Below are 26,160 nucleotides of genomic sequence, written 5' to 3'. Positions count from 1 at the left end.
ATGCTAGAAATGCCAAATAAGTGTGACTAATGGATAAGACAGAAAGCAAAGCCCGTGATCTAAGATGAATAGAAGCATTAGAGGAAAAACAGGAATGCAAATCTAACATTGTTAGAAACACAGACCTTACGTCTGCTTCAGAGCTTTGTTTCATCAGCTCTTATAGCTCATGGGCTTCTTCACTGTACAGAAGGCATTGTAAAATCTGCAAAAACTGGGAGAGGTATAGTCTTTAGAAGCTGATGTTTGTATTCAAAGTTACTTGATGGAAGCTGCTAAGCAATACTGAGGATGTTGGCAGGAATCCCAGAGTTCGGAGTGAATTTCAACATGCTGACTCAGACATGAATTTTAGCTCACTTGAGTTATACCTGATCCTGTTGAGATTATGAAGATTTTGAAGCGAGACTGATTTCAAGGTGAACTTCTGAAAAGCTTAACAACACATGCAGAAGACAGAAAAAGGAAAGGCAATGGATGTAAAGTCACTGTTTATAGCTCACTGTTGATATAGCCTACTACTCTGAGAAAAAATTAAAGATATTCAGCTGAGCACCAAATCAAGTGACATCATCTGGGAACAGGAACAGCAACATTCTTGTCCTCCCAAATTAACAAACCAAATTAACAGGTGCTGAGTCAGCCACAGTCATCTAAATATGATCTAAGTATATTACTGCTAGAAACACCTTAATTACAAAAGAGTACTGAGGTCCTTGAGAGGCTTGCCATTACCTTCTCGCTTCTTTACTTGCTACCTTTAGCAAGGCAAACTTCTATACTTGCACTTCAGTATTAATGGTAAATCTCTTGATAAACTTAGATATACTTTAGGATGAAAATCCAAAATTACTAATGGTAAATCATTTCTCCTAACAGTTCTAGTGAAAACGTAAACTCTGGATTCCAGAGTAGATGCAGAAGCAAGATGTCTGAAACAGGAGGCCATGCAAGAGTCTCCAACCCCTGTGAGAGCAATTTAACCAAGCTGCAGGGCAATAATAGGAAGAGGCCCTACCTTAACTAACACTTATTCCTATGATTCCTATGAGAAAATTGCAGAAAAATTCTCATAATCTTGTTTTTTTTCTATTTTATTTCCATGTCTCTTCAGTGTGATAGGGCAACACAGAAATGTCAAGACAAGTTCTGAAGAGCTGCTTGCTGTCTATATTTTTGTTACCCAGTAATGCTCTGAAACACTTTAACATTTCTTTTTGTATGGGAAAAGTTGTTTCCTTCCATCTCCCAAAATCTTTGAAAACACATCACCAACAATAGCATCTACTTTTCAGACTCTAGTTAGTACTGTTTTGTGTTTAGAGCTAATAAAAGAGTTCAGAACAATCCATTTTATAAAATAAGACTCTGTCTTCTGTGGCTCATCAAATGCATCATGATTTTCTCAAATTTCTTGTTGATTTGGAAGTTTTGGGAAAAAAAACCTACAGAGAGTTCTTAGCCTTTCAATCATTTCTCATCAATCTCTTGCAAGTACTCAGTGTTTCAAAATCAAGCTTTTTATTGGACATAAACCAAGAAGATTGCTGAGTCTGATTAGAAACTCTTCCCAATGCTAATACTTGCAATTACAAATTTGAAATATTTGTGGCTGTATAGAAGCTCAGCTTATTATTAAAAAAACCCAATAATTTCTTGTCCTTTTTTGCTATTTAAAAAACTCAAAGGGGGTTGGAGAAGCTTAATAAGCAGTTGATTATGGACATCCAGTGACAAAATAATTTTGCTATACTGGGCAAGATTTTAAGAAGCATGAGTAAAGTTTTTTCTTCCATTGAGGTCAATGGCAAAATTCTGTTGTCAGTGGGAACAGGATTTTAAACACTGCCAAGTACTTTTCAGAATCAATGCATTTGTTTAGAAAGAGGAAGAAAGATTTAAGAGGTATCAGCTTTCAAAAAATCTTAGCAAAGTGATACTGTATGCTCAGTTTTGAACACTGAGAAAGGCAAATATCTCTTTTCTGTTCCAAAATTGCACTTATCTTACATATAGTAATAGCCAGTTTAAAAATGAAACAAAACTGGATTGAAATATACAGCTTTTATTTATGTGTTTATTTCAACTTGGTCATGTTCTCTGACTTCAATATCACTTGCTTTTCATTGAGTTACGTGAATTTTGTCTTTTTACTAGGTGCTAAATCTTTGTGTTGATATGATTAGATCTTATGGCCATGAGATAACACCTATTCATCTGAATACTCAGCATTTATTCAGTACATGTTCTGTTTCATTTACAAACTCTGACCTACAATTCTGCCTCTCCATTGACAGAAAGCAAAGAGTTCATGAAATTTGCAGTCATTTTTCTGTGAATGAAATCCACTGGAAATAGTTTTGGTTTTGATAGTAACTGTATTCCCTGAAAGGAAAGACGTTTTCTGCCCAGTTTTGGGTAATACACGGATTAAAAGCATGGCATTAATTGTTATTATTTAATAATAATTATTGTTATTGTTTTTTGGAAGTTAAAATTCACCATAGACTGTCTCCATTGTATTATAGAGATGCAATGCAGTATTTTTACACAAGGCTGCAACTTCAGGAAATATTATGATGCAACTTCAAGGAAATATTTATGCAACTTCAAGTAAATATTTATATTATGTCAGGCTTGTGTTTTAAACATAAAGCTCTAAGGGATAAATAATTCTGTTTGGACAGGACATTGACGTAAGTTGTGAGCAGCTGCCCCATCAGGAGCAGAATGCCAGAAAACACTTTTGCAAAATACCTCTAAGAGTTACTTCCACATAAAACAACTGCTTAATTATTAGTCACCTCCTTGCATGGTGGAGATGACCTATTGTGACAAGTTAAAGGGTACCCAGCTCCTTTTTTAACTCTCTCTCTTTCAATCTGCCTAACCATCTCAAATAACTAGACATGTCTCTGTGCGTCTGAGGAAGTGAAGGCCACAGTTCACAGGAGCTGTGTTTGTATATGTGGATTTTGGGAGAGGGAGGCAATAATTTACATGCTACAAACTCATGAAAGTGCAGGAAGAGTTTAGACTTCAGTGGGCAAACAAGTTAAAATCCTGATCCAGGTTTGTTTGAATTAATAGGGGACTTTGTGATGTTTGTTTCAGGGAGTCAAACCCTCTGTCTAAGGCTCTGTAAAAGGAAGAAAGAGAAACTATGATATGGAGTAGATTTCTGGTTTAAAGGAATACACTTCTCAGTGTGAAAACACACTTTGTTCCTCTAAGATTAGCAAAAGCTTACAATTAATTGTGAGGGAAAAAAATAGTAGCAGCACAGCTTAACTTTGGTGGTGTGAGATTGTCACCGGTATGTCTACAGAGTATTTTACAGGCACATTCAATTTTGCCTGACTCATTCCCTGAGCCAACTGCAAAACCAAATCTGTATATTGGCAGCTGTGGAGCCATCATTCTCACAGCACTCACTCTAAACTAATAAGTCTGGCAGAGGGAGAGAGCTTATTAGCTCATTCTTAGTTCCAGCAGCTGCCCAGAAGGCATTACAACACACTTGAGATAAATCTCATACAAACTACTGATATGGCCACATTGCACAGAAGTGACTGCAGTATGCTGTAGGGACACCTCAGGTACCAGGAGCTGTGACAGCAGAGAGCTCTAAGTGAGGTATTACACCTTACATCCCAGACAGGCTATTACCGAGTTAAAGCTAGTTTAGCTGTAACTACTCTAGTCAAACCTATGAAAAGAGAGAGGAACACCCCCTGTCCAGTTTCTTCCAAAACAATCAGTAATCTCAGGCCAAGAGTGTGTTTTCTCTTCCTGATCTCAGCAAGTTCTATTTAAGTCTCAAGTACCTGGGAACATTTTCTGGATTGTAAAGTTCATGTGGTATAAGGTTTTATATCTAAAAGGTACATTGCATACATTCTGCCATGTCAGAAAAAAACTGTAATAGTGGGAAGAGCTAGAAGACAGTATATTATTAGATAGGAGGAAAGAAAGCACAGAGGCACTTTGTTGTCCCTATCTTTAAGTTAAAGACAACTGCACACTTCAGATCAGAAGTTGATTAAGTAATGTTTTATCAGCCACTGTGTAGCATGTCTGGAGTATCAGCTGAATTCAGTGCTTCAGAAGTGGAGCCACTAGTACCACAGCATGGTACTTTATTTACTCCTTGCAACAGTACAGGTGGGGCATGTCCTGGCTGGGTAGTAGCTCTGCTGAAAAACCCCTGAGGGCCATGGCAGACAGTGAGCTGCACACAAGTCCACACTGTGCCCTGGTAGCCAAGAAAGCCAACATCATCCTGGGCTGTATCTACAGCAGCACAGCAAGTACATTGAGGGGAGTGATTTTTCCCCTTTGCTCTGCACTTGTTAATACTTGAAAACTGTGTCCAGGTTTGGGCTCCCCAGTACAAGAAAGATATTGATCAAATGGAGTGAGTTCAGCGGATGGACACCAGGATAGTAGGGCCTGGAGCACTTGCCCTGGTAGAGGGTGTCGAGGGCCCTGGGCTTGTTCAGCTGGGAGAAGGGAAGGCTTTGGGGAGACATAAGCAGCTGCCTTCCCGTACATCTGAGGAGCTAACTGAGAGACAGAGCCAGGCTGTTCATGGCAGTGCATGGCAGGAGAACAAGAGACAATGAGCATAAATTGAAACAAGAAGGGTTCAGACTGGATACAAGGAAAAATTTTTTCAACCTGAGGATGTTCAAGCAGTGGAAGAGGCTACCCAGAGGGGTTGTGCAGTCTCCATGCTTAGAGGTTTTCAAGAGCTGACTCGATAAAGCCCTGAGCAACATTGTCTGATCTTATAGCTCAGGCTGTTCTGAGCAGGAGGTTCGACTAGAGACCTTCTGAGTTCCCTTCCAACCTGAATTATCCTATGATCCTATTTCTTTAATAGGTTTTACAGGAACGTCACAGGGTGCTTCACTAAAGGACCTACAAGGGCTGGGCAACATTTAAGTGTCATGACTAAACTGAAGGTTCTCCTGAAGGGTAGCAATTAGAGCAGACACAGTTTGATCGAAGTATTAGCCCAAAACTGTACTATTTCATTCAGGGTTTACTGTGAGGTAATAATAGATTTTTGCATGACTTTCACTCCTTCCATAGCAGATGTCTTTTTTCCCAGTCCGTCATCACTGTCTGTCTAGTTCCCCGCATGCACTTTCCTTCTCTTCGCAGAATTTTCCCTTTGTCCCCAAGCTCCCACGTACATAAAGAAAGAACTTCCTTTACCAAAATTCTTGATGGTAACCAAGGATGGGAACTTAATGAGTTACCCAACATCAGCTGACCTGCAGTAACTGATTATGTGCTCTTAGTCCATTGCAGATGTGATAAGAAGCATGTTAGCTTACATTTTTTACATGTGTTTAAACTGAAGCCTTTTACTTCATGCTTGCCATGAACAAGACAGCACCCACTGTCAGTTAATGGTGTTCAGTAAACATGCATTAACTTGTTGGGGCAAAACCATTTGCTTTGTGTTTCTGATCGCCTTTTCTCTCAGGTTACTGTAGAACACCTCAAAACAGGCCAATACAACATATATTCAACAGGAAATCTATGAGGAAGACACTTCACCCTGACCTTAGTATCTTCCTGGATATGAAATACAGCTGGGAGAATCAGCCTCATTAATTAGAGTAGTTATATACTTACAATGTATATAACTTCATTTATCATGGTGTGCTACTTTCATGCATAATACTCTCATGTGTATTGTACAACAGCAGAATAAGCTGTGTGTCAAATCTTTGGGTATGCCACGTAAAAGCTATTTTGAACAGGCAACTGTATTAAAACTGAATAATTAAAGAAAAAAAAAAGTAATTTGACCTGTGTTTGTGTGGGCAAATCAGACTGAAGAAATGATGGGAAAAGCTAAGCATAAAATGGTCTCTTATTTTCAAAAATAGGAGGGAGGAATTACTCTCTCAATATAACATCACTGAAAAAAAGTCATATATGCTTCACCTGGGCACTTTTCTTTTTTTCTTAAGTCTATCCTAAACTTATTTCTTGTGCTGTCTAAAATGTGTCAGAGTACCTTCTGGTCACAGTTCTGGTTGCTTGCAATTGGGTATAAATGAGACTTGATCACACTGTTTTTATTCAGTATAAACCAAAACAGTCTCTAGACCTCAAAGTTGGCATTTTCAGAGGAACTCAAGGGATTTAGGTACTTACAGCCCTTGGACTTTTATTGGGACTAGCTGCTTTCTTTGCCTTTTCTTTCTTTCTTTCTTTCTTTCTTTTTTTTTTTCCAAATTCCATCCTGAATTCTTAGCTCCAACCTCATAGCTAGGCTCAAAAATAAGACAACTTTTTTTTAACCTAAAAATGAGTCATCATTACATTTAATTCCTAAGAAATGGACAAGCACCACAAAATGAACTTTTACTTTAATCTCAAAGCAGAGCCACAGGTACAGCCAAGATCCTATTGTCTTTAGTCTGAGATCTTGGTGTATATTATTCTGCCTGCACAAATATATTTAGTCACTACTCATTCATCTTCTTCATTGGTCATTCCTATGGCTTTAGCTAGCTTGCTAAATGTCATTGAAGTTGAATTATCAGCTGACTGAATTTCTTGATCTAGTATACTGGCATAACTGAAAGACTACATATTGCTAACTGTTCAGTCAGCTAGCCACATGGTATCATCTGTTATTTCTTATACTTTGATTTGAATGCAATGAATTGAATTTTACAAGCAGGAAATTAACTATAAAGATTACTCAGAGGTCGCTTGTAGAAAGGCTTAGCATAAGGAAGTCATGTGGACTGCAAGTTAATGGTTGGTAGTATTACTTGTGTTATATTGCATGTAATTATGTGAATAACTTGCACATGCAGTTACAAGGTTGGAGATGCAAACTGGTACTTCTGGATCAAATCTTCAGTCCTTGCTTGGGCACTGGTGATATAAAGCAGTCAAGAAGTCAAATAGGTGGTGAATTCCCTAAATTAATGGGACTGCCTTAGAGACAGTAAGAGTAATAAACACTACCTTATTTTTACTCTCAGCCAGTGATTCATTTAGCCATTACTAGCTGTTGTGAGAGCCCCGAACTGCTTTTTGCTACTGAGCACAATTTAGTGCAAACCATGGGCTATTCTAACCTGCAAGACCTGAAACTTGAGCAAAACTGGTTCAGTGAAAATAAGTCACTGTTACAAAAAGCAATGAGAGAAGAGCACAGGAAGATCCTCCCTGTCAGCAGACTAAAACTCGTTAGGGGATTTAAAATTAGACAAACTCAGTCAAACAGCTGAGGCTTACCTCAAATGAATATTCAAAGTGAGAAGCAAGATGTGTTGTGCTTTCTTCAGACTGAAGTCTGAAGGTATTCAGTGAGGTAAGTCTTTGAGTATCAAACAAACAAGAAAGTACCTGAGAAAGCTATGGATCAGAGTTTTGATTGTTGTTGGAGAATTTGTCTTTCAAGCTGCTTCTCTGTGCTAAAAATTGGTTTGAACACTTCAAACTGCAAGTGCCCAATCTGCATAAAGTGGAAGTAATATGCTGACAAAGTCCTGTACAGGTAACAATCAGCATCATTTTGGATAAGATGCAATATTGCTAAGATGTTTTAAGGAGGACCTGCCAGAGAAGCATTACAGTAATTAACCTTGATTGTCAGAATGCTGGGCAGGCCTGAGTCTCAGGAGCTGAAGCATTCAAATAAATAAATAAAAGATTACTTGATGTACATCATTGCTTAGGGACTGCAAGTCTGAAACCAACATCCTGAGTCCATAAAGATAATAGCTTGCTCACAATTGATGTGAATGGATGACAACAGGAACCTTTAAAGCTGACCTGCGAAGGCAGGAAAAAAAAGGTTTGTACCATTTTCACTTCTTTGTAATGACTAAAGAAGGCTTGAAAGCTTCCTTCTCTGCCTCCCCCCCTTTTACATTTCACATTTTTACATCTTGTCTGATCTGCTTTCCTGGATGATTCTACAGTAGACTAGGGGGAACATATAATTATTACCCGACATAATACTGAGGAAGTAATGCTGAGTTAGGAAAGAAAATAAATTTTTATTAAAACCACTGAACTATTTGAGGATTTTTTCTAATGCATAGCTTTGTTAGCAACACATTAATTCCAAATCTCTTTCTTAAAGTTTTTTCTTCCATATGTTGAAAGACTCAATACTCCTATTTTCACAGTCAAATGCAGAAAAAAATGCTAAATCTATTTCTCTGGGTCTTCCACAGACATCTCCCACAAAATAAAAATAAATCTGACATTACCAGTATTTTTAGTCAAAAAAATAGAAATGTGAAGCTGCCATTCTGTGTTTTCTCATAGCAAAACAAGGAGTGATGGTAAGTGGCATAATGCCATTTCTCTCTGCCATCTTTGAATCTGTAAGTGCTGCAACATTAAAAGGTGTGTTTAAGCTCTTAAATGAGATCTTGTGTAAATAGTATTAGTGTCTGACACATTAGCATCCAAAAAGTTCCTGCAGCAGTGTATTTAGCATTAGTAACTCAACAGCACTGAAGGAAACTTGGAGATCAAAAACATTGCAGAAAAAAAATTGTGCTTTGTACAAAAATATATAGAAACACATTTTTTTTTTACCAATTAAATTCTGATTTGGTATCTCACAAATGAAGATTGGTTTGGGGGAGTTCTTTTGTAACTAAGGCTATTGATCAACAACAGCACTTACTGCCTGGGAAGGAAAAGGAATAACCAAAGCTGACCCAAACAATATAAGCAGAAATTCTACGTGGGATAAAAATTTGAATGATTTATGATAGCCAGAACATTCCATAAATCCCTCCTAAAATAGGCATAGATAGGGAGACACTCACTGACGGCCAAAAGATCACTCAGAATATAACCTACAGGAGGCTTAGTGCCAAAAGTATTTGGCATAGTCATCAAATCAATTTCTGATGGTACAGACACTATTGTATGCAGTCTGCTTCCCTGTGCACAGATCATTTGACATGTCATTCAAATAGCCAATATCCAATATAAGCTTGTAGCAGATTTGAGAGGTTCGGGTACTTTCCAAAGTTTTCTTTCCACACACTCACAAAGATGTCAGTCGAGGATCAAATTATTATTTCTGGTAACTGAGCATGTGTATGATATTAAATTCTCAGCTGTATTATTTTCCCCAAATATTTCCTGGCTTGAGGGATATAGGGCTCTGGGACACTGTGGACCTCTGCACGTGATGCTTCTTCACAATGATTGCAGGAAAAGAAGGGCACAAACCTGATGATTGCCACTGTGCTTTTCAGTCTAAGCCTTTAGGTCATTAGCCAGAGCAATAGCAATGAATTCTTCTTCCAGAGTTCAAAGGTACAATGCACAAAGTAATAATAGAGAGCATTTTCCACCCAGAAATCTATTGTTTCAGCATAACTAAAGCACTTTTCAAATCATGAGAGATTTAAAAGCAAAAAAGGGGGAGCGTATTGACATATATGGCAGGATGGGAGAGAGAGTAAAGGGAATTCTACCTGGAGACACACTAACTGAGGAACTAAACCAGAAACTGGCTTTAGTGCTTCTCTCAGGGAGCAGGTTACCAGTTGAGTAGGACCATGTTTTGTTTGCTGGTGTGATCAAAAGAAACCACACATTAGTAATTTCTAGCTGCCTATCTGTCTATAAAGTGCCTATCAGTTCACTGTCCAGAAATTTAACTGCTGTTCAGAATCATAAAAGTCAAAAAATGTTTGAGGTATTGATGGGTATTTATGTCTGTTCAGCTGAGAGAATGAGTCCTGAGTTTATTTTAATAGTCCTGAGTGCAAAGCTATAATGTTTTTGATGCACTTGTTCAATATGAAAAACATGTTGAGTCTCCTAACGTTATGCTTCATTCAGAAGAGTCCTGGTAATCTAGGAATCCAGTATGTCTTGCACCCAGTGGAAATTTCAGTCATTTTGGGATGAGATTGGAGTTTATGGACCAAAAAGTCATTCATTAATGTCATGAACGCTTGCTACTTGTTCTCAGAACGAAGGGTACGGAAAGGTTCGGCAGGTTCCTTTTCCAGAGGCATGCCAGAGTGAGGAACAGACGTTCTTTGTGAAAGAAAATACTAGGCAACATTATTGACAACTATATACAACACAGAGGGCAGATTGTCCTAGTCAAGATGATACCATTCTTTCTAATAGTACACACACAAACAGTGCATTTCTCAGGCAGGCTGCACACCTTTCCCTCGTCAGGCTTTGTGGCTGAGGTCCCCCCCGCAGGCTTTAGTGCCCTTGCGGCATGTAATAAATCTGTGACCTCAAATGAGGGTCTCTACAGCTGCTGAACAGTAATACATGTCTGAGCCAAGGGGTAGGCCCTAGTATTTCCTGCCATACAAGTGCAGGCTCCTGAACCCTAAGCTAAAGGAAAAATGTTGTCATGTTTTGTAATACTGAGGTTTATAAACCCCTGAGCTAATAATAGAAGGCGCCATAACCTTTACATTAAAATCCCCACAGTTTCCTTCATCGTTATGAAGGACACTGTAAATGACATTTTTTCAGAAGCTGTTGAGGAAAGTAAAACTCAGTTCTAACACCAGAGTCAAAAATAGGCCAAGACTGTTAGCCAATCATCAGATATATCAGTTTGCAATCAAGTAGCACAAATAAACAATCTCAAACCCTGTAATCAAAGGAAGAAAAATGAAAAGTTTTTTTTGAAAAAAGTGAAACTACATCTCAAAGTAGATCTTAAAATGGATCATTTCTTATTAACCTGATCAGACAACAGAACACTGGAAAAACCAAAAGGAAATATGACCAAGATCCAGAGTGTCTACTCCAAGTAGGGAAATCAGATTTGAACTGGATAAGCCTCAAGTTGCTAGGGATTAAAATGAAACATACTGATGCGTATAGAGTCATCAGGTGGAAAGGGCTTTCCTGCAAAGTGAAAGGTGATGGATCCATAGGAAAAAAAAAAAAAAGACTCATAGAAAATATAGGTTTATTTGGGAAAGCCTAAGGGGAGAAAGCAAGAAGTATCTGAAAGGTATTTTTTAAAGATTCAGACCCATTTTCAGAATAAAGAAAAACACAATGGATATGATGCATGCAGGTCAAGCAGTAATACAATAAATAATAAATGATTCTGGTCTGTCTTGTGTTTTTATGATTTTACTTGTATTTTAAGGCCAGGATGTTCAGTGATGACTACTGATTTTGGATGTACAAAATGAGATACTCTAATTATTCAGTATCCAGAAAATGCTGAGTCCATACCTTTCCCCTTCCCCTCAGTGCTCCAGGTACTTTGCAGACTTGTCTTAAAAAAAAAAGTCAATAGTTTCTTCTCATGCCCTGACCTGTATCCTTAACCGTACCCCAAAATCAAATCAGACCAGACCAACTGAAGACATTTGAAGTTGCCAGGATGTACTTGGGTAAATTCTTATCTAATTTCTTCTAACTGTCCTAAGCAAATGTATGGAAGAAATATATCTTACATTAGCAACAAAAGCTTTAGTATATGAAAGTATTTTAATCAAAAAAGTCCATATCAAGGATTTTAAAAAAAGAAAACATGGGTCAGTATATCCTACCTGTCTGTAACTATGAACAAAATAAAATGGGTAGCAAGATAATAAACATTTCCATGTGTCACTGCAATCTTACGTGACTTTGAAACTGCAGTGGAATAGAAAGCCACAAATTTCTTTATACTAATAATGATGGGGATTGCTGACTTGTTGGAAATAAAGAAGTATCACTTCTAAAACTGGTCTGAAAGATACCCATTGGCTTCAGCAGGAGTTTGCTCAGCCTGAGGAATCCCCAGGTAAGTTTTGATGCTATCACATTTTAAAGCAAAAAAATTCAAATACCATACAATCCACTACTTCAAAGCATGAAAACTATTGGAAGCCAGGTGTCCCTTTCAGTGCTACATTGCAGTCTCTGCAGTATTATAGAGACGGTCCATTTAGTGGAGTTTGAAAATAATGGATAATTTTACAAGACTTAAAAAAATCATTTAATTAGTTTTAATTTCTTCTACTTGCACCTGATAAATGAACATATTAAACTGTGAAGGTTCAGGAGCCTCAAATAGCCTTTGATGTATATTAGAATAATCTAATAATTAACCTCAGGATTCACCAGCATGACGCATTTAAGCAAAGTGAATCAGTGCTTATGATGAAGGGAATTCCAGATCTGCCAGCCCCAAGATATCAAGCTGGCTTCGTTCTTCTCTGCTTAGCAATGGAGAGCGCTGAGCTCTCCTTGATCTACCTTCTGTTATATTTTATTCTTGGTGAGAGATTCTTTTTTCAGTGCAGATTTTTTAAACAGCTGAGCATATCATATTTGAAAAGGCAATACTGAGAAATAACATTTGGCTTACATAATATGTATGTAGAAAGGTTATTTTCTCTCTAGGCTATTTTTGTCAGTGCCTGATATTAGAGAGCATTGTTCAGCCTGGAGTAGTTATTAAACACTTTCTATTGATGTAGCTACCTGATCTAAGTGTTAGCCCTCTCTGTAAAGTGCATTAGAGAAAAATTATGCTCACAACTTACCCTACTTGTTTGGCTAATATAGTGTGGATACTGCTCTTACCTCTGTTCTAAAGGACAATACTTAATTCAGCTCTTACAAGTGTCATTGAAGAAGTGTGTGTTTTGTGTTAATAAATTACTGCATTCACATTTATCTGCAGCATAACATTTCATAATAATACGGCTTTGTATTTATACCAGGGCCAAAAGTGGCCACCGATTTTAGGTACTCAAATTAAGTAAGTACTTTCCACCTGATTTTGTAATGTACTGAGAAGCTCCAGTGCCAGTTGAACTGAGTGGGTACTGAGGGCATCAGCATCTCCCTGAAAATGAACACTTAAGATCTAGAACAGATTAAAGAGTGGACATTTTAAAACATTGGCAGCAGTTTCTACTCTCTGTGGCTCTCTCAGTGCTCTTCTAATATCCTGGGGAGCTCAGGTAGCATCAGACTTGCAGAAGAGGACCACAAGAAGATTAACCAGCCAGAGTCAATGTATCAGTTTCATTCACAATATGCTTCGTGAGAGAGAGGGGTTGACAGAAATGTCTACAGATTTGTGAAGCAGCAGTACTAAGAACAAAGTTACACAAGGTAATGCTTTAATCTACTGCTTAAAGACAGCCTCAATGAAAGCATACCCCTGTTACAGCTGTGTGTATAAACTCACTATTTTCAGAGCCACCTCCAGAGTAAATGATAAGGCATACTATAACCTGACACAGTCATACCATTTCCAGTGTGTTTCCACTTTCACAGATGGTACCCAAGCCTTTAGAAGGATGACTAGGAGAAATTGAGGCCAGGAAGGACTGCTCTTGCTGAACCAAGGAAAAGCTGAACAGTGAGTGAGAGCATTTTGAGAAGTTGTAAGCTGCCACTTACCCTTGAACTGCAGGTATTTATTCCTGAGTATTAACAGGGTTTATGTTCAACTCACAGTTATATTAGGAATGGAGATAATATATGTAGCAACATAGCTTGCTCTAAAATATTATTTGTTCTTCCTCGAGAAGGATCCATCCACAGTGACAAACATCTTAATTTTCCAAAAAACTTTGGAATTTCTTTGAGGGTAGAAGCCTTACAGAAACTGTAGAAAGTAGTTACTGCTGTCTTGGATAGGCTATATTAAATATATCTCCCTTCTGCTGAGGTAAAGAAGCAGAACAATGAACTTCCAGATTTATTCAAAATAATACTTGTATTAGAACAACCTGAGAGGCAATTGCCTGGGTGAAATTTCTTTGCATCTGTAGGGATGCCAAACTGAGTCATACTGAAACTGAGGTTATAATTTATTTAGTCCTGTCAAAGGAGCTCCCTTTCTTCCTTTTAATACTTGAAAGCAGCATGAAAAGCCTCAGTTGAACTGTAGTTAATGGTGGTAAAACTGGGAAGGAACTTCCAGCAGGGATATCTGCTTTTGACCATGTTCTGTTCAATACTGTCATCAATGATAGGGCCAATGGAACAGAGAGAACATCTATATTATTTGAGAAAAGGTACAGCATTTGAAAGACTTCATAGGATTTCAAAGCAAGCTGTGTATATTCAGTTGAAAATCAACAAAATGGAGATTCATGAAGGACAAGTAGAACTTGGGAACTTGGGAATGTGAAATTAAAATAGGCCAGGTAGCAATCTGGCAGAAAAAGAATCAAAAGGTTAGAATGTACCGCAAATGCATATGACTAAACAATATGAGGCTACTACAAAAGAACAAATCTCATTCTGGGATGTATTTAAGAGCAGTGTTGAATGTAAGACAGAGGAAGTAAATTATTCTGCTCTACTTGCTACTGGAGAAGCCTTGGTGGAGGTACTGTATCCAATCTGGGGCATTGCACTTTAAGACGTATACCAACGGAGAAAATCCAGAAGAAAGCAGCAAGAATGATCAGTTTTTAACAAATTTCGCCAAGGAGAAAAGGCTGGATGAACTGGTTTCATTTAGTTTAGTTAAAGGGAAAGGAAGAAAGGAGGATGATAATAGCCTCCCAATATTACTTTGCAATAAATAAAATTTAAGTTATATATAAGGGACAAAAATCTAGTTGCAAGATTTATAAAAGCATTAGAGCAAGATAGAGATGCATGTTGAATTTGATTTAGTGAAGGTTTTTAAGAACAGTTTAGGCAAACATGGGTTAGATACAATTGATGCTTGCTCTGTGAAGGGGTATGAAGAAGACAACCTCTTGAGGACTCTTCCAAAACTGTGAAATTTCGGAAGGGTAAATTCCACCTTTCCTCTTCTCTGTGCTGTGGTTTCAGAGGCAAAGGAAAAGAGTGAAGGTTCAGAAATGGTGTTCCATAGTGGAATTTTGTCAGATTGTTAAATCCAATAAGACAAATCCAACTCAAGAAGATCTAAACCAGGGCTGAATTTGTCTGGTTAAGTTCCCTCAGCTGAAATATCTAGGTAGTTCAGCAATTAGGAATATTGGGAGAACTAGTGACAAGATTTCTTTATATAGCTGTTGCAGGTCTTTTTTTTATATCCTGCCTGCAGGAGGTCAGGATCAGTGAGGCTGGAGCTGAGTTGCATGTGGATGATAAAGCTGTGGGGATGATAATCAAAGAATGTTAGAACATCTGCCAAAAAATCATAGTCCTCCACAGTCCCCTCCAGAGTGCTGGGATGGCAAGAAAAGACAGTCATTTTACCTTAAAATCAATTATCTTTTGCTATGTGTGCTCTGAACATCTCTCACATCATGGGATCCTAGAGATTTACAAGAACTCTGGACACTGGACAGCAATTACCACAAGATTAGAATTCTAGAAGAAATGTATAATCCATATCCAGTGAATCTGAGAGAGCAGCTCCCTCCTGATGGTCTAATGTCCATCTGAAACACTGATGTAGGAACTTATCCTGATGCTATGAAGTTTCCTTTGCTGTTCTCATTAGAAAAAAACATTTGTGTCAGTCTGCTAGGAAAGGATCAAGACAGATTGCCTGCATAAACTGCACCAGCTTTTGGACTGTAGGCTGAGGCTAATTTTATTCAAAAAGGCCTAATAGATTTGTGGGGTTTGAAAATTTTGCCTTGAGGCTAAATCATATTGTCATGCGAAGATACCTCTAATCAGACTGAAAAAGCCAGCTATAAATTTGCAAGCTTACTTTCTACAGCAGGGATCCCCCACAAAAACATCTCCACCTTTAACAGGCTAGAAAACAAAGTGAAAATGAAAAGACAAACTTGAAAATGTTTCCCCTCTGGTTATTCAGCAGACAAGCATGGAATGTCTGAATCAGCACATTAAAACCCTTTTCCAATCAACACATATTAATGATTAGGGAGGTCTGGGAAGTGTTACATAGGATTATTCTGGAAATTGCTGTCTGAGGCTGCCTTAATCTGGATATGACTGGTTTTGAATAGGGATGTGTAAGTCACTATCGATTTTCATCAAGTTGGCCCAAGCCTGTTTATTCTTTTGCTATATGTGATGACACGCATTGCAGTCTAGGTGAAAATGTCTCGCCTGCCTCCTAGAAAAGCTTAATAATTTATTTGTAGGCCATCTCATTCTAGACTAGTGCACACTGTTTATTTGCTGCACTGCACAGACAGCTCTTAAAGCAGTGGTAGTGTGTGCTACAAACAGCTTTTGCCTGACATCCCCCAATTTTTCATTATATTGATATGTAGCCAGCATGTACTGTTATATTTTCCAAACAAAACAAAAAGAAGAATCGATACTGGGGGTGTTTGGGAGAAATGCCATGACCTGGATTACGATTGATACTATGCAACAACCAAGCTGCAAAAGCAGCTTCACTCCCGTGCCATCAAGGTAAAGACATAGACATAGAGGAAACAAGTTGCCCACTGTATAACTTTAGCAGTATCAAGGCTGTGAAACTAAGGGCAGCTCATTTACTTCTTACTCTTTTGTTGTGCAGTAAGATAATGCATTCAGCAATGGAAAACAAGGTTTCCCTTTTTTCTCCTCTTTAAGAAATTTGCAGGTCTGTTTTACCAGACAGGTATGTTGCTGCATTCCACTGAGAAGCTGCTTGTGGCACACCTGAAATTGCAGCAGGCTGAACAGGATGATGTCAGGCAGTCTCACTCCTCTTGTGCGTTCTGAGTTTTGGTTATTGTTTTTTTTTTTCTACCTATGCTGACAGTCATATGTTCAGTTTTGGGCTCTAATCATAATCTCTAGATCCAAATCTTTAAACTCTTGGAGTACAGCTTGCCCGTGATTCAGCAGTTCTGCCTGCGGCACATTTGTGGGATCAGGTGCTTTCACACCTTACAGCAGCCTCCCTATCTGTGATGCTTCCTGTGGCTGTCAGCTGCTGCACAGTGAAGGGATCTGATCTCAGATGTTTGTTGTGTTGTCAGCTGTCAGACACCACCTGACACTCGACCTGCCTCTGTCCTATTCCCCCCCACCCACAAAACACACACACTTTTACAGCGTGTTTCTGTATGATTTTGAGAAATACCACTCGTTCTTTCTGAGCAATCCTGAAGATTCAGAATTCAGAAGCAGATGAGCATTTCTAAACTAGACAAAATTGTTTGGGACTGCAAACTTAAGCTAGAGGTCTACACATTCAGTAGCTCATATGAAATACCAGAATCTCCCCTTGCTTCAAAGGAAATTACTGAATGAAGAAAAAAACAGACTGACAGTTTCAATGACTACAGGGGCTACAGTGCTGGATAATTTTACAGCTACATAGATGGAAAGAAGGCTTTGGCTTTTTTTTTATTTTTAAGTTTACAGTGTCTGACATCTGTAAGTTCCCTGTCCTGTGTGTCTCAGCTTCTGTGCGCTAAAATGTACTTCCTCAGATCATCTGGCATTTGCACCTCCTGCCTCCCTGCTACTTCAGAGGCACTGAGTACCTGAGTACCTCCCCCCCCCCCCAAGATTAAGTCCGCACCACTGCATATCTTGGACCAAATAGTTACCAAAGAAACATAGATTTTTACACTAATGTTTGGGCGAGGCTTAGTTTAGGCAAGGATTAATGCTGGACTGACCATTACTGCCTTCCAGTATAATGCCAGGTTAGACAGTAAGCAGAATGTATTAGCTGTTACAGTGTAACAGGTCCTAATGTTCAGAGGGGGCAGATTTTTTTTTCCTGTTCTTTCAGAATCCAGGCTATGTTTTTACTGCTAAGTTAAACGGGGCCAGGGTATATTCCTTCTCCCTGAATAGCCAGGCCTAGGTGTAGTTATATTAGTAAACTTTCTTATGTTCCAAAATAGCATCAAACTGCCAATTAAGAATGATCTTTGGCCCATGCTAATACCCAGCTGTGCCCAGGCATTGCTTGTGAGTGTACTGGTTGGCCTAGACCAAAACAGGACTGGGAACCTTCCTACAGTCTAACCATATGGGCAATCACACGCCAATGCTTGGGGCCATGCTCTGCATCTGTTTAGTTTATTAGTAAAGACTTAGCCTTAGAGAACTAGAGTTGGATGGTCCATAGGTATGCATGCGTTGAGAGGCTAGCAAGAAGGAAAAGGCCATAGATCCAGAGGAAATATTACATGTCTAAATGAAGATGCATATACAGAAATTGAGGACACACATCTGCTATGCAGCTAGTATGAGAAACAGTAGCAATAGACATACAGTGGCATGGGCATTAGCTTGTACTAGCAACCAGAGAAGACACACAGGGTCCCTGGCAACAATATGTTCTGATTTACATTCTGTAGAGCCAGTGCTGTTGCACCCTCAGTGCTGTTTGTACCTATACCAGTCTCAATGACATAGCATGGTTATACTAGCTCGTGCTCTAACTGAGTCCTCATTTTGCTGCACAGACAGCACAAATGCTGGATTGCCTACAGTGCAAGCAAGAGCTGCCTTATAAGCACGTATTGACTCAAACTAGAGGTCCCTTTAGCCCATTTCTCCATCTCTCATAGTGGCCCATAGCAGATGCTCAGGGAGTAGCAGGACATGCATCGTATATCCCAAAGACAACAGCTGAGCAAATCTGGGACAAGGAGGACTTGAATGACAAAGTGTGTTTATTGTTTTTAGTGTTTGGGTTTTGTCCATGTGCTCTGGCAAAGGGAAAAATTTTTCTGTTTACATGCATCGCATCACTCCTATCATAAAAGCAAATGACTCTTTCCAGCCTGTTGCAATGAAATGGCAGAAGCAGTAGCATCCAAATCAAATTGTGCTGTATGTTCCTCCACAGTTCTGCCTGCAACAAATGTGATGTATTCCAGCTCCTCACTAAAGAAAGCACCATGAAGCAAGACAGTAGCCTAACTTTTTGATTGCTTTGTGGCAAGCTGTATAATAGGATTTAGGTCTTGTGACACCTTCAGCTTTGGTTGAAGGGACTGGGATCCACAAATTTTTGAATGGCCCAGATAAGGTCTGGATGCTGGAGCATCCTCCTCCAGCATCTTCTTCCTTCAGTACAACCTGGATGAGGAGCAGAATCTGTGCACACAATCCTCACTTTGCTCTGGACTGGGACCCTGTCCCACACATCTGTGCGACCCTGGAAAGCCTTACAGCCCTTAGGTTCTCCTGATGCACACCTATGAGCCAACCCTGCTAGCCCACAAGCCCTAATTTTCCCATCACTCTGGGGAGCTGATGGCAGATGTGCCATCATGAATGGAAGAGTGCACCTAGGAGGGTTGACCCACTCCCATTCTTCCTAAGAAATCAGGAGGAAAGAGAACAGGACAAAGGGATTTCCCTGAATATAGAGTGGTTTCTACTGCTACTGCCTGATCCCAAACCTCAGAGGTATGTCTAATAACAGAGGAGAAAGAGGCAGGAAGATGAGTGAAGAGAAAAAGAAGCAGCAAGGTGGTAATGAACAAAACCCCAATTCCTAGAACCTAATGATCCTGGAATGCTTAAACAGGAATGCTAGGTAGAGCCCTTGGGGATCCCCCTATGGCATGTCAGCCCTGAAAAGCACCTCCATAATTTTATAGATTTTGCTATTTGTCTCATTTTTTCTCTCCTTTCCAAACCAGTGGTCCTCAAACTTTGCCAGTAAAAAGGGAAAAGAGAACCAAAACTCATGTAGGAGATAACAGCCTGTCCACCTGTGCATGTGGACAGTGTTTTCATCTACTTGGGTGTTTCTGCCCTTATTGCTTACTAAATGGTATGGGTTAAAAGACTAAGTTTCTGAGCTTTATGTTCATTAAGACTTTGATTAGTGGAATGTTACAAACCTCAAATTTTGCTGTTTTGAAGCTGCCTTGGTGTCTAACTGATGGTTTCACTATCCCCCAAACATTCCCTCAGCCCACATCACATTTGCAACCAGTATTAATTGCCTCATGACAACAACAGGAACAAAGCTAGCACCAAAAAACCCAACAGAAATAACAAAAGGTGGTGTTACAGTCTGCCAGCTCCAGCCCTCTATTTTATATAGCCTCTCAGAGTCCCCGAGCTGAGTAATGTGGCCTGACTCTCTCGCCGATGGTTGCATGCTCCAAGCTTGTGCCACGTCATTTTGCCCACAGTTACATGAGAGACTCATAAACACCGGGCTGTCCCCAGCGCCGTTCAAAACAGGCCAGTTCAGTACAGCCATGCTGCTGATCATTTTGTGTCAGAAGGCTTGTCTCCTACTTGTGCTCCGTGGCCTGTTTTACGCGTGTGATAGCAGCCTCTCAGAGCGGGATGGGTGTGGGAAGGGAGAGACTCTTTTCTGCCATTTCACAGCCTCGCCTGACAGCAAAGTCGCGCGGCCTGCAGTCGTGTCATACAGTCCAGGGTCCCTTGTGGGCTTAGGCTTCCTGCTCCAAGGGAACTGTATGTCTTCAAATAAAAGGAAGGATGGACACCTGATTAATATCAGAACTGGGCTAGGGGTGCTTATCTGAATGCAGCCAGCATCACTCTGTGAGACTTGCCTCTCTTTGCAGTGAGCACCTCTGTGCTTGGTGGAGCCCTTAGCACAAGTGATCTTTGGTCTTCCCTGTTCCCTGTCACTGTCTTTATGCTCTCAAATGCCTTGTCTTTCTTTTTCCTTTTCCTGCCTTCCCCCTTTCTTTTTCCTTTGAGACTTCTCCCTGCCTCTGCCCTTCAGGCTTCCTGTCTCCTCTCCAAGCTGGCACTTCTGACAGCAGGAATTTCAAGATATGGCACGCTCATACATTTTGTATTAACTCTAGGGGCTCTTAAGCCTTCTGACTTCGTGGGGTTACACAAACTAGCAACTGCTGTAGCCGAGGAATGCACCTGGAAGTAAGAGAAAAGGAGGGGGAAAAATTAAATGCTTAGCAACAGGAATGCCACACTTTTGAAGAATTAACTAGCTATTCATTCAATCTGAAAGGGTTATTGCATTAAGAACTCACATTAGAATTAAGGGGGGAAAAAAAGCCCTTGCTGGCTAAAGGCTGAGGATAAACCCAGCATTTCTTTATCACTGCCTAGGGAAAAGAAAAACCTTAATTACAATACTTGTCTTTGAATAATATTTCAGTCATAACAGCACATTTCTCAGATTCTGCATGATAAGTGCATTAATATTTATTCATTTTCTATGACCTTTAGATAATTCCTAAGGGTGCTATTTTCCTGGCGTTGATGGTTGCTCACTTTTTATGCTCTCTCTGTATACTGGTCCAAAGCTTGATCATCATAAATCAGCATCCTTCTTATCTCTGTAGAGCCTGTTCCTGTGAGTGGGGTGAATGAAATTTGGAGATGACTTTGCTCTCAAGCCTCAAAACCGATCTTCAAGAAGAGAGATCTTCCACCATAGCAGACCCCGGTGGAGCCTCTGGCTGAGTGCAGAGACCTATTCCTACTGAAACTGATGGGGCTGTGGAAAACTTGCAGCCATCTTTTTTATACTAGTTCTCCTTTGAGTTTCAAATGTTTGCCATTTTTTGATATTTATTCCTTTTCTTTGTCAACTCTAATACAAATCCCACTTGCCTTACACACTGGGGCTACTCTGGAGAGTACAATAACAAGACTAACTCCCTTTGATTTTACTAGTTTTACTTTTTAAAAACATTCATACTTGCACCTCTAGCACCACAGAACTGCTTTCTACACTCTCAAAACTAGATAAAAACTAGCTAAAATTTTTTCTTCTTCTCTCATTGGCATTCAAAATGAAGGCTTTTTGGTGAGTTTTTATTATTTCAACAGTGGCTAGATGAACATTTTTGTCAACATTAAGGCCTTTCTCTTCTCAAAATGTTGTATGTGATATCAGTATATTAAATTCCTGAAATCTTTGTTGATTTCCAGTTTAAAAACAGGATAGAGAAGACTGAATATTCAAACACCAGAGCCTGGCTTGACCTTACAGAACTCTCTCACAAATCATATTTTGAGCTAAATGACTCTTCCAGTTATAAGTCTGGGTTACATAAGATCACCATCCTCGAAGTAGTTTGTAGGCAAAAACAAATCTATAGTCTTCTGCCTAGTGTCTGTGTGCATGTTTGCAGGAGAAATAGAGGGCTCTAAATTTCTAGAAGCCTGTCTCCTTCCTTCTTTTTGGTATGCCAAATACTGATCTCCTAATCATATTGTTCAAAGTTTAGGGATAAAAATACGATTATGAGAGGAGTATAAATGCCCTTTATGCAAAGACAAGCCTCTTATCTGCAGTAATTTGGTGAATAGGCTCTGTGATGATATCTGAAGTGCTGTGCTTCACCCACAGAAACTCTGCCTCCCACCTTTATTTTTTGGCTCAGTAATTTCAAGAGCTTGGAGTGATAGCTAGGCAGAGGGATGCCAACATGGGACATTTATTTATATATCAGTGGATCAGAGTTTCTTTTTCAACTAAATAATTTAGAAAAACAAAAGACACTATCCTTCTGGATGGTTGTATTTCTTTCATAAACAATGTCAGTAGATAAGGGCATATTTCTGTCCTCAGCTAAGGAATGTTTTATCATAAAAAGGTATCAGACTATTATCTAGTCATACGCTTGTCCCAGTGTAAAAAAAGGTTTTTGAAAGCTGAAAGAGAAAAATGCAACAGCCTTGGTATTTGAAAGTCTTCCAGTGACAATACCACAGGACAATAGTGACATTTTTTTGAATAAATACTTTTGGGTTTTTTTTTCCCTAAATACTAAAGATACTGTCTTAGGAGCCAAATTAATTTCAACTACATTTACAAAACAGGAGGACTCCAGCCTATAGTTACAATAATTTAAATGAGGAATAGTCAATAAGGCAAGAAGAAAGATTTTTGGCCTAAAGCTTAGATCAAGCACTATTTTTAAGCCTGCTTCAGATTTTGTACGTGACCTTGGACTTGGTAAATAATAAACTGATTTTCGAATATTCCCAACATTCACAGGAGCTGCAGAGTTTTCTTTAGAAACTGAAGTGGTCACTATTCCCACATCCTAGCCACTAAATTGATCAAAACTATTTCCAAGACAGGAGTCCCAAATCCATCCCAGAGCTTGGAGCCAGACACCTCAAAGTGCTGAAATGATGGATGTCTTCACAGGAACAGACTACTAGAGTGTATACAGTGTGAACACCTATCTAGAAATGTACCAATCACTGATGTTGTATCTGGAAATAAATTCAATACATTCAATTGTTTCAGAGCATCTTATTTCAAAGACAAAATGCAGCATTGCTACCTCCTGTACATAAGAAACAGTATTCTAGCTGACAAAAATAAACATATTATGCATATCATAAGTACGACTCTCACCATATTTGTTTTAGCTAGCAGTAACCATTCTCTCTTGCCTCCCAGGTGACCATACCCTATCGAGAACCTACCCCAGTGACCAAGAAAATATGATGTAACATTTTGACTAAGGGCAGACATGCATCACATGAGGTTCAGCATGCAGTACAACATTCCTTTTAATCACATGGAAATCTAAATTCACAGCCACCATTAACATTAAAAGCAGGTGAAAATCTGTCATTAACCCATGCAGTGGCTTTCTCCTGGCTATACTGAGGAATGATAAACACAGCAACCTTGACTAATATTTTCTTTTAATTAGAGTAAAAGTAAATTGCAATAAACACAGAACACAGGGAATTAACAGAAAATTAAACAAGCTCTATGTATAAACCTGTAAAACCACTCTGAGGCAATTTGAATTCTTCATCAGGCTGGGGACTATACACATATTTATTTATTTATTTTGTTGAGTGCTCATGTTTCATTCCCGACCAAGCCTGCATGTATTGATTCAATCTCATGTTCAGTGAAGTGTGTATGTGCAGACGTCTAATGGGAGCAAAGACCTGAAAGATAAAATGGTCTTTTTTTGGCCAGACCACACACCCTTGGAGATTTGTCTGGTTCAAAGAGGATGTTATTGCGCAACTGGCACAACATCTTTTTGAAGCCTAGAGGGGATCTCATGAAGTAACATTTGTGCATTGCAGCTGAGAAAAGTTCTAATTTGTACTGCTTATCTCTGATCCATGCACAACAGATCTGAGAGGAGGATTTTGCCCTTAATTTGTTCCCTGGTGTCTACACATTTTAAGTGTGTTAGATCAATGAAAGATGCTACATTCCATATGTGCCAGAATATGTAGGCCTAGCTAGGTATGCTGAAGATGAAGAGGCAGCCTCAACTTTGAACCTCCTGTTTGTAAAACAGCTTTAAACATTAGGCGGATGACTTTGTAAAGTGAATTAATTAGAAAAAAAGACCAAAGACACATTCTGTGTGAGTAAACAACACAGATTTAGATCTTAGTTAAAACTTAATGAATGTCAGCTAATAAGGCGGTCTGTGGAATTTGTCAGGCTTTGCAAATCCTGCTTTTCTGAAAAGAAAGGCATTAAGTCGTAACTGAAAAAGTCTATTTAAGGTTTGAGTCTGTGTGGTGGAGTGAAACCTGCAGCTCTGAGTTTCAGCATCTTCTCTAGTTTTCTGAAGAAAAGATCTTTTCATAGCTGTTTTTATTTAGCTGGGATTTCTCTGGGGAGGGCAGGAGGGTGTTAGCTCAAGAATTCACTTGATAAATTTCAGATCAGCAGCTAATCTGTCACTTCAAGGGGTGACAATGACAGGAGGGAAAGACTTCCTAATTTATTCATAAAATACTTTATCTGTCGATTCCATTTATTTAGTTCATTCTTCATAGGTAAAAGTATTGAAAAAAGGAAATTAATCCTGACCTTGGAGGTGAGAAACAGAACACTGATAACTCCAGCTGTGGGGGCATGAGTAGGCCAGGACTTTTCTCACCCAAGAGTGTGGAAAACATGATAAACTGATATTATCTCATACATTTTACTCCCTGAATTCTTGTTGATGCTACAATACCACAGAGGCTTAACTGACCTATTAGCAATACTTACTGGAAGCTCATATTCAGCATAGTTAGTCTCATGCCTTGTTTGTTACTTTTGCATAGCACAAAAATATCTTGGGTACATTTTGTCTGTCTTTGTGGAGTTGTTGCTAGCGAACAGATTACATCATGTCAGAAGTGCCAGCATTTTCTAAAGGAATTTTTCATGAAGTTTAAGAATTGACATATATTTTTCAGTAAGCTGCAGTTTCTTTTTAAGTTCAGTACAGCCTTCAAAGAATTATTGTACAATGCACTAGGCAAAGACTCACAGCAGCAAGAATTCATTGACCAAACACTAAAATATTTTTTCTGTCTTTGATGACTGTTGGAAAACATTTAAGATTTAATTTTTCTAGTATTTTTATGTCCTTAAATCTTAGTTGGTGCAACATAGTATTTATGGAAGACAGTATGACTCCATACAATTATAATTTGATTGCATGGTGAAATATGGAAGAGTGTATTGCAGCTAAAAGAAGTTAATTCCTCATAACTGAATAGAGCCCATTTAATCAACTGAACTGAGGTAATAAGCCTTTTCTTTTTACTGAAGACTTTTTCACCAGCAAAACCTAGAAGCAATTCTTAGTATAAATTTCAGAAACACTGAGTCTGTGCAATGGAAAGTCTAAATACTTGAGAACTTGACACTGTCTGGCAGAGATCAGTCAATGGCATGAGCTTGATCAGGAAGCGAATAGTTTATTTAATGATCCTCACTCTCTTCTGTGCTTCACAAGCTCCTTGTTCACTTCAGCTGATCTTTACAGTCAGTCCCAGCCTTTCTTTTCCAGATTTCAGTCTCTTCAAGGTTCAAATGTTTTGTAGTGATGATACATGTGTAATTTGGATATTATATAGTTTTGGGTTTTTTTTACAGCTATACCTTACCTAAAAAGGGGAACTATTCAGAAAATGAAGCTCTAAAGAGACCTTAATTGCTACTTTTCAAAGGCATACAACTTGACCAAATCTGAGTTTGTGTTGCTAGGTTTTTTTAGCAGGTCTGTAAAAGGTACATTTTTACATGAGATCGGTTTCTTGCCAGGCATCACAACTTTACACTAAAGAATGGAAGTGTTAAAACTTCACACAATATTGCTGTGAAAATGGACATAACAGTATCCATTTCCTTAATCTCATTCTTCGAATAGCAAGCTCGTATTTGCTTATCTATTTGTCAAAAAAAAAGGAAAGTAAGGTGACGGGTGGAGCTGGGAACAACTGGAAGCATGTACTTGTTGTGAAAAACATAGGTTTGGCTTTTAAAATATGGCCAAAAGATTATAGCTCCAGCAGACCGAGAGCTACCATGAAAAGGCAAGA

The sequence above is a fragment of the Apteryx mantelli genome, chromosome 2, assembly GCF_036417845.1.
Source record: "Apteryx mantelli isolate bAptMan1 chromosome 2, bAptMan1.hap1, whole genome shotgun sequence".
NCBI lineage: Eukaryota > Metazoa > Chordata > Aves > Apterygiformes > Apterygidae > Apteryx > Apteryx mantelli.
This window is presented reverse-complemented; position numbering follows the sequence as displayed.